At 40.5% G+C, this 10117-nt stretch overlaps 1 long non-coding RNA gene across 1 annotated transcript; it reads right to left on the bottom strand.

The window, feature by feature from the left end:
• Positions 1-1806: 1806 nt before the first annotated feature.
• Positions 1807-6060, bottom strand: LOC311241396. The gene is made up of 3 exons (XR_014620534.1): positions 5971-6060; positions 4877-4990; positions 1807-1940 (listed from the first exon to the last, which is right to left on the bottom strand). It is a non-coding gene; the product is annotated as an uncharacterized lncRNA (long non-coding RNA).
• Between the last annotated feature and the right edge of the window lie 4057 nt (positions 6061-10117).

Below are 10117 nucleotides of genomic sequence, written 5' to 3' on the forward strand. Positions count from 1 at the left end.
CAAAGACTACACAGTTCTTATTTGATCAAAATATATGAGTGAATACTTTTGTTTAACAGATTGCAGAATGGTTATAACACAGCACAAGCACACCACTTTGCCAAAGGGATTTAGATTTGCAAAATCCCTTTTTCAAAAGTTTACATCAGGATCACCCATTTTCATTTCATAGTATTTAGCATTTTTACTAAATAAACACACTCTACTTTGCTAAATGCTTTTTACTGTTTTACTGTTCCATTCCAGATTGTGCTAGACTATCTAAATCTTATAGTATAATTCAGATTTAGATCATTTTGGCCACAGTTTCCTTATAAAATGTTTGATGCAAAACTCTATTATCTAATTAATGTTTTAGGAGAAAGGATAACAGTTTGTTTTAATCTTACTTTGTCTTATAATTAATAATTCTTTATAGTTTCTGGAGTTTAGTCTTTTGCTTCTTAATCTAAATACTTAATCTCTACACAGCTGCGCTCAGCTATTTCCTCTTACGGCCCTGCTGACGGCCCTAAACGCCCTCCGACCTTCCTGTCTGTTGGTGCTTGTTAAGTAATGTGACCAGAAGGTTCCAACTGTAACAGGGGGGGAAGGTTTGCACAAATGCTCTGGTCTATCTTTTGAACTGATCACCCACAACCTTCAGTTCTATCATTAGCATATAGTGGAGGGACTTCGTTTATGACTTTAGCAAACCACTTTGTTGGATGTCCCAAGTCTATTATTAACCAGACTGTTTGCACACTGAATCCTATTTCCCTTAGAGATGCTGTCTCTTAAATTCATTACTTAGCACTATTGTACATTTTTGATTCAATTAATTTACGACACTTGCAATATATTTTTTCTTAGTTTATATGTACATAACAAACTGGGAAAGTTTCATAGTGATATCTATTTAAATATCTTTTGCCTATTAGGGGGTACTACACTGTACTACACTGTTTGTAGTCTGTGTGTAGTTCTGTTCAGTTCAATAACATCATTATTATTATTATTCAGTTATCAGGCATGTGTTTAGGTTGTCTATTACTAATGGTTTGATTAGATATTGTGTTTGTAAATATCCGTTTAAAAAAAAAGGTATGGCATTTTACAATACAGAACATTGAAGGCGTTTTCCCAAAAATGAGTTTTAAGAGTTTTTCCTCATACTCTGAGCCAGAAATCTCCACTTCAGTAGCACTCACATACACCAAACCTTCCAGTTCTATTCATATCTATGTTCTGAAGGTATTTACAGAAGGGTTTGTTGATATCGCATTCATACCCTGATTTATATCACATTTTATCCCTAAAAACATGGCGAAATATGGAATTTTACCATAAAAATGGACTGAATGGAGTATTTTCTGATTTATGGAGTGATAAAAAAGAGTTATCCAAAATCCCCTCTGTAATAACCTTTGGCTCTAATATGTCAACAAAATGAAACTATAATTTTGAAAATGGCTTTATCCAATGTTCAGATTTCTGTCCTGGAATTATATGCAAATTAGTGCATATTTAAGTAGATAATGCCTCATTTGCATATTTAAACATACAATTTCAGAAAACTTGTAATACAAAAAAGTCTTGTCTTAATATAAGTAATCAACTGGGGAATTTTCATTGTGATATCTATTAGTTAATTTCTTTACCCTATTCACCTGTAGTGTCTCCCCTTAAACCACTGTGTGATCGTGTGCACTGAGCGGCTCGGAGCGGAGGAGAGCTCTCTGACCCATTTTAAAACCCACTCCACGCTCACTTCAAAGTCCACCGCTCCGCTCCTCGCGCCGCTTGCCCTCCGCTCCGCTCACATGCTCTGGTTGGCTCGCCATCTTGTGTCGGTACGGCACACTGCCTCGTCCCGCGTGGGCACACGTGATGAGTGGTGGTCGGTCGGGACTTCTGGGAACTCTTCCCGGCGGTGGAATGGGGTGCTAGAAAAACCTGGCCTGCGTTATACAGGCATTCAGAAAATAAAAGCTATTTACCATCTTTCATTGCTTCATCATATTTTCATTGCTTTTAGAATGAATAATCAATCAGGCTACTTTTAGCTATGCTAAGCTAAAGTAGGCTACCTTATCACAGCACGTGGGAATAACCATCTGTCTTATGCTAAGTTCGGCTAAAGTGCACTAGCATATGCGAACATTCCTCACATTCCGTATTAAACTCTCAAAAGCAGTCAATGTATATAGACCATGTTCTTATCATACAGCATATCAATACAATTGATTGGTTTGTGCTACCGGGCAGTCCGGTAGAGAGAGAGGGAGAGGAGGAAATGGGATGACTCACCTGCTAGGGTGAATCATCATCATCATCATCATCATCATCATCATCATCATCCTCATCCTCATCCTCATCCTCATCCTCATCCTCATCCTCATCCTCCTCACTCATCTCAGTATATTAAACACGGTTCACTCAGCATTTGACGTGGTGTTGTTTGCGCATAATCATTGGTTATATAAAAGGGGGTGAAAATGTATTCAAATGATGTGAAGTGATTTTCTCAGGTTATTATAATTGGCGGTGCTGGTTTGAGAGCTCCAAATCAATTCATACTGTAAATGGATTTGGCCATTTTCAGTGGCGTGCATGTTAACTTCATGATCTTGATCTAAGGCCGTTGCTAAGTAACTCATGATTATTTCTTTACTTCAAGATACGGGCAACAACAAGGAGTTCATAGTATGGGGCCACCTGGCCAAACTAACCCTGTTAGTATTAAACACAGTATACACCTTTTACTAGGGATGTGTGTAGCTCAGACAACACATTAGGAGGTGAGAACGGCTCGGTTTGTTTCCCTTTTCAAAGGTCTTCATGCTGTGACCCAGAGCAACAGGTGGGACGCAGTGGGAGCCCGTTCCTTCCTCGCTGCCTAGCAGGTAATTATCGCCGCCGTCACCCAATTAGTGCTGTATTCAAATGGAAGGGAAATTGATATGTAGATTAGGCGCCGTGCCTGTCACTGTGCAATGTGCATGCACCCCGATTTGCCACGTGCGTGGAGATCCACAGACATGCACACTGTACACACACACAGTCACAAAAGCATGCAAATGCAGACACACATAGGCACAAAAGCATGCAAATGCACACAGTCACACACAGAAACAAACACTTCCATGTCCACCAATACCCTCTTCACCCAGGCTGATGGCAGTGCATTTGGATGCAGAGGGCGTCTATGGCTCATTTTATTATTAACGTATGCCATCACACTAGGAGGGGGGGGGGGGGGGGGGGGGTCAGCGTTGCTTAGCGGCGCGAAAGCCGCCTCTAGCTCTGTAAAAATTATTTATCAAATCAACGCTTCCTCCAGCTGCCTTTACTCCACACTCTGCCATTCTGCCAGTCCAGTCAACACTCAGCAATGTGCAGCGGGAGCTGTCTCAACTCTGAGCAACATCAAAATATTCTCTCAGGCCTACAGTTGTCTGTAGCAATCAACCGTTTAAACTTCAGGAATGTCATTTTCAATATTGTGAATAAAATGTGTTCTCATTTTAATGTCAAACCATGTTAAATGGTGTAACCTAGCTTGTCCTCTTTGGTTTAGCTAGCCAAAATCAATGAGGCTATTGCTATTTTTTAGTTTGCAACGGCTGTTGTCACATGTATCAATTAATTTAGCAATCACCTAAAATGAAGATGTGTCACAGTTTGTCATATTTCAATACAGTTGTTTACAATAACTGGCATTTTACTCCCCTCAGTTCTTAAAGCAAAATGTGATATGTTTACATGGTTACATAATAGTAAAATGACACAATTGAGATGGTACTCTCAGGGGCGGACCTAGCACATTTGGCGCCCTAGGCGAGGTTCACCACTGCACCCCCCCCAAAAATCAAAACATCGCTGCGCTACCAACCGGTTAACCCTTTTCACTGCAACAATACACAGAAGGTTAACCCTTTCACGACTGTCGGTTGTGTGATAGTAAAGGGTTAACCCTCCGTCGTGTGGCAGTGAAAGGGTTAACAGTTATACAGTAAAGGACTGCACCTTTATTTTTTACAAGCAAGAACAAGAGCTAAGAATAATGTAAAGTGCACACTAAAGAATTAAAACAAATAAACAACTTAGCCAACACACAATAATAATAATAATAATAATAATAATAATAATAATAATAATAATAATAATAATAATAATAATAATAATAATAATAATAATAATAATAATAATAATAATAATAATAATAATAACAATAACACATTTTAATGGAACCTACAACATGTGTGTCCATAACATTGCAGCCCTTTTTCATACTCATGTATTCTGTATCGTTGCCTGTATGATGAGGTTGGTTGGCCCTCTATTACAGAGAGGCGTGATACACATTGGTATTTGTTTATGTTCAAAGCTCTGGCAAAGATTGGTCAGCAACCTCCTTACATTACAACAATGTTGGATCAAACTTGCTAAAAAATTACTTGCTTATTGTTTAAGGCTGTTCCAATCTTGGAAAGACTGCCTTCTCCTTTTAGTGCTCAATACTCTTGGAACACCCTTCAATGCACTTTAAATATTGATATTCCTCCAACCATTTGGACAACTCAAAACTTTGATCACTAACCATTCTACCTTGTTGTGCATTTTGTAATAGTTTTTAGCCTGAATTTCTTGTTTCTTGTCTTATATTTGATATTTTTATCTTTTATCGTATCTATTAACTGTCTAGATACTAGACATCACTGTAAATGAGGGAACTCTCAGTGTCCACTTGAATAATAAAAAAACATTGAACATTTTTGATGTTTTGGACTACAATTATGCTGCATGGTCAAAATAGCCCCTCCTCTCTCTGCCATCACCACTGCCAACCGCCACCCTTAACAAACACATTGTGGGTGTTATCCTCCTCCTGCACCTTGTATCCTGCCACTCGGCTCGCCTGTTTCACCCCTCCAGAACATCCCTCCTCCTGGTGGTGTGTCAAGATCACTTTGAGTGGTAGTCATGGTTACACCACAAACCCCCAGAACTGTAAAGAGACACAGAAGATATTTGCAACGCTGCAGATGAATCCTCTCTGTGGTCATCCACTCAATTCTCTGTGTTTCCTCAACCTGTCACCCTTCTGTTTTCATTGGGGGGAAAGTAGTGACGCTTTTGGGATCAATGTGTGTGTGTGTTGGGGGGGAGGGAACTGGTTGTTTTAATGACTTGTCATATCATATGAAGAGAGCAGGGGGTGGAGGATATCGGATGCAACTGTATAGGCCTAAGCATTCAAGCAACAACAACCCTAATCAGGGCAACGGAGACTCGTTAGCCAGACACCGGGACCCCAAATTGGACATCCTAACTCCATGCCTAATGGGTGTCCGGTGGCCCGTGGCAAAGCCTCAGAGGCGGAGATACGCTGTGCCTCATATTCCCTGTATGCATTCCCTGTCACAGCTCTTCTCATGGTGGGGATTCAAATGCTGTAGGAGGATTAACACCGACGATCCTGACAGTATCCACATAAAGCACAACAGTATCCCTCTGGTGCTACAGTCAGGGCCGTAGCTACCACTGAGGTCACTGAGGTCGTGTCCTCAGTATTTTGCCCCATAATCCCGACGGATGCTCCAGTTTATTAGCATACTTTTGCATGCTCAAGGCGTGAGCCTAAACTGTAGTCTATTTGTAATCCAATTTTCATCTATATGTTGTCACTGACATTATTTGACTCCATTTAGAGGCTGCCAAAACCTACCATATTTCAGCACAGACGGCCAAACCTATTTAAACACCACAAATGGTATTCTATAGCTCTCCGGGCTGTAAAACCTATTTCACCAGGGTATTGAAGTGCTGCTGTCCACACTCCAGTACGTAATTTGGTTGCTTCGATGTGAACGGCACAGTTTTAGGACGGTTAGAATGGGATGTCTTGGAATTCTTTCCGATCGATGCACTGCACGTGGCATTGTTCGTCTTGGAAGCGATAGTGAGTGTCTGCATCATCGTTCTCACCCTTCTCCGGCTGTCCACACTAATCCCGGCTTTTGCGAACGGAAGATGGGATCGGCAGCGTCTTCCAATGTCTTCGGACCTCAAAAAACTCCCGTGGTTCTGTGGTTTATGACCAAAGCGTGTTAGTGTAAACAAGCTACAGTAGTAGTGGTGTCGGAAAGGAGGAGCCTTGGCTCCACGCCATCATGGACAACCACTCCCACCCACTATACACAGCCATCAGACTGTATAACGCCTCACTACATTTTATATTACTGTATATTTTTGGGACTGTATATTTTAGAATGTATATACATATTTATACATTCTGTATATGTATATCTCTGACTGTATTCTTGTTCTTATTTTTGACTACCTAAATGTTTATTGTGAGCGATCTGTGGTGCAAAATTCTCCTTGGTATCAATAAAGTTCTTCTATTCTATAGGGGATATGACAAGGATGGGACGCAGACTGTAGCTCTCTTCACCACAACAGAGGCAGGTCTGTTCTTTTAATGGGTGTTTATTTGTTGGGCGAGTCTTGTGGTTCATCCACACCTTCTCGTTCCTTCTCACTCGGTGATAACTATATTTGTGAATGAACACAGTACGCAATGCGTCAGCACATTATACAGTAGGCTACATAGTATGAAACAAATTGAATATGATGACGCTTAGCGTGCACATGAAACAAAATGGATTTCTCAAATAAAATTAAATAACTTGTTGGCTGCTTGTCATGAAAATAGGTTATTGAGTCCTTATGAGTCCTTGGAAAGTTCTTTGAATGTCTGCTTTGACTTCAGACATCAACAATTGTGGCTCAGGAGGTAGAGTGGTCGTCTGGTAATTGGAAGGCTCCCAGTTTGATTCCCGCTCCTCCCGGGCAGCGTGTTGAAGTGTCCTTGACACTTAACCCCTAATTGCTCCCGATGAGCAGGTTGGCACCTTGCATCGTTGTCTCCGCCCTCGGTGTGTGAATGTGTGAGTGAATAGGTGAATGTGAGGAACCAATTGTAAAGCTCTTTGGATAATAGTGCTATATAAATGCCCCATTTTCAATTTAAATATTGTGGAGCAGCATGAGACACACCTGCTCACCTGAATTCCATTAGAGAGAGAGATGCACTTCTGTCATTTCTGCTCTTAAATGTAACACACTCGTGGGATTTTGTGCCTTATTGCTTTTAACTGTTGACCAATGAATTTACTTTTGTATCACATTATTTATCTATTTATTACTTTGTACGTGAAATGTACAAATCAATGAATTATCATGAATATGGAGTATTTATGCAACACCACTTCAGAGACTTGTTTTACAACATGATTTGTCTCAAGGGGTAGACGCCATTTTCACTGACTCATCCTCATCACAGGATTCAAGAAAGTTACAATAGACTCTAGAGCAATAGAATTATAGAATATGACTAGATGTTGCCTGTAGGCTACTCTACTGTAAGCCATTTACATTTAGCTGACGCTTTCATCCAAAGCAATTTACAAATTGTGTACTATAAGTCAGCAGGAGGGGAACATCTCTGGCAGCTAAGGATAAGTGGTATTGTTCGTCAGTGCTGAACTTGAGTGCTACACTCATGAGTGCATAGTAGTATAAACATATTAGCATAGTAATTAGTAACATAGGCATAGTAGTATAGACATAGTAGAAAAGTATATAATAGTAAAAGACCGTACGAAGGTTAGTCAAGAGGCAATTTAATCAACATAATGCTAGACTATACAGATTACAGATAAACGCAGTATTATTAATCAAATCAGAATGTCATTTAAAGTTCATCAGGGTTGGGACAATATGTAAAATCAAATTGACATATCTCAAAACCTCCAAACGCCTGTAAAAAATGTATTCTAAAATGGAATACAACAAATACAATTTTGTAAAGAAATCTAGTTTGCTAGTTAAAGCATCTCAGCAGAAAATGTTGGTGAAAGAAAAATGTGTACAGAAGTGAAGACTGTCCCCTCGCCTCTCTAATACTCTAGGCAGAAAGGTTTAATGCAACTTCGCTCGCATGTTAAGTCTAATAATAAGGTGCCCACAGGCCTTGTGACATTTAAGTGTGTGTGTGCGCGCGTGTTTATGCGTGCGCATGTGTGTGTGACGCACCGTTCTCATAAATAGCCACTGTGTGAGGTTTGTTTGTGAAGGCAGAGTCACAGGAAGATCAAAGGCACAGAGGGAGGTTTCATTAAGAATAGAGCCAAAGGAAAACATTTTAGAGTGATAGGCTTTAAAGTAAACAAAGCGCCGCTTGAGAATCACAGGCGCATTCATTATTCAGTTTCGCTTCTTTCCCCCGAATGTACAGAATACACCCATTGCTTAGATACATAAAGCATTAAAACCGAAAGGAAAACAAGTGCACTATGTGGGCTTTTGATGGGAAGAGAACCATCAATTCAGCTGATTTATCATAAGTAGAATGAACAATGTATACATATATGTATTAATGTTAGATTCTTATCAGTAGGTCTGCTGCTCTGTCCCGCTCTGTCTCTTTCACCAACCGTACAAACACAAAAAACACACTTCCATCACACACAAATCATTAGTGGTGGGTCAGATTCAGGCGGGCAGTACCCTACTGCGAGGGGTAGATTGCTGCCTTCACTTCGGTCTGTTGCCAGAAAGCGTGGAAAACGTCTAGCTTGTTGACAGGGTCCAGTGCACCAATTACTTAGATCCACCCCCCCCCCCTGAGAAATAAATGGTTAAAGTTTCAAAGAACACTAAATTGTTTTCGCCTTGTCGACCACTTAAACTTTTCACCTTTCATTCTTCACAAACGACTTGTCAAAATCAGAAATAAAAACACAGATGCTTTGTTTTCTGCCATAACTATTGCCTTGTCCATTAGCTATGTTCAACCTGGCTGGGGCTAGCCATGGTATGGTATGGTTGGGTTTGTGTCTCCATTGCGTTTCTTGTAAACGTTCTAGTTGCTAGGCAACCTTTCCAAATTCACATCACCAACTGTGGTACACAAGCTAAAACATGATGATTACAACAGGTCTGGTCAGGTTGTGAAAGGTGGCTGTCTCAGTTGGGGTCCAGCCAGATTTGGCCAGGTTCTAAAGACAATGGAAATGCTCACTGTGTGCCAGACAGGCCACAGCACAGCTAAACCTGGCTAGTGGAGACAAGGCATTAGTAGGTTGAAATTAAACCAGGTCTTGGGGGAGGGGGGGGGGGGGGGGTATGAAAGCAAACTTTAGTTTCAAAGCATAATGTCCAAAGTGTAAATACTTAAAGAAATATAAAATCACTACAATGCCACATGATGGCTGTTGGGGGATAGGGGTGGGAATCACCAGTTTCATCACGATATGATACGATATCGATTCTTTGGACAATACGATATTTGCCGATATCCCAAAGTCTGCCACGATACGATGATTCAGGTGCCTGCGATCGATATGAGACTAGATTATATGCCCATTTTGTAACGACCCCAGGCCCAGCCCTTGGTGGGCCGGTTATGATAAAGACATTGGACATTCCCTACCTCCTGACAGTGGTCTCCTACCTGGTCTCCTACCTCCCTCTAGTGGCCAGATGAGCCAGATGGTGCAGGCGGCCATTTTGGTCTGGTTAAAAATAATAGAGTTAATTTCCACTTATTTGTTATCTTGGGCCATCTCATCGCCTTCCCTCACTACCCCATCAACCGTAACACATTTAACACAATCAGTAACATTTAGATCAACTCAAAAAAGGCAACGGAAATATCATTTGACATTTTTATTTTTGACCTCTTCACAATCTATTGTTTTTAATACAAATAGACCTCCTGTTCACTGTAAAGTGCCACGTTTTGATATATTGAGCTTTAAACTTTAAGTAAATTTTTTTGGAACTCACAACACCAACCTAAAACCCCTTCCTCTCCCAAACCGTTCCTGCAATTGTTTTATGTTGCATGATGATCATGAATACATTTATTATGTATTGTATTTGTTATGTTTAAATATCAACATTATCTGTCCATCCTCAGTACACTTACTATAAATATACTATACTTCATCTGTCTTTCCAAACGCACAGACACACACACAGACAGAAACAGAGAATTCCGCCCCCCCCTCCTCTCCAGTCCCCACTCTGCTGTTCTCTGTCTATGGCTCTGAACAGGGTTAGCTTG

The sequence above is a fragment of the Notolepis coatsorum genome, assembly GCF_963971535.1.
Source record: "Notolepis coatsorum genome assembly, chromosome: 1".
Classification (NCBI taxonomy): domain Eukaryota; kingdom Metazoa; phylum Chordata; class Actinopteri; order Aulopiformes; family Paralepididae; genus Notolepis; species Notolepis coatsorum.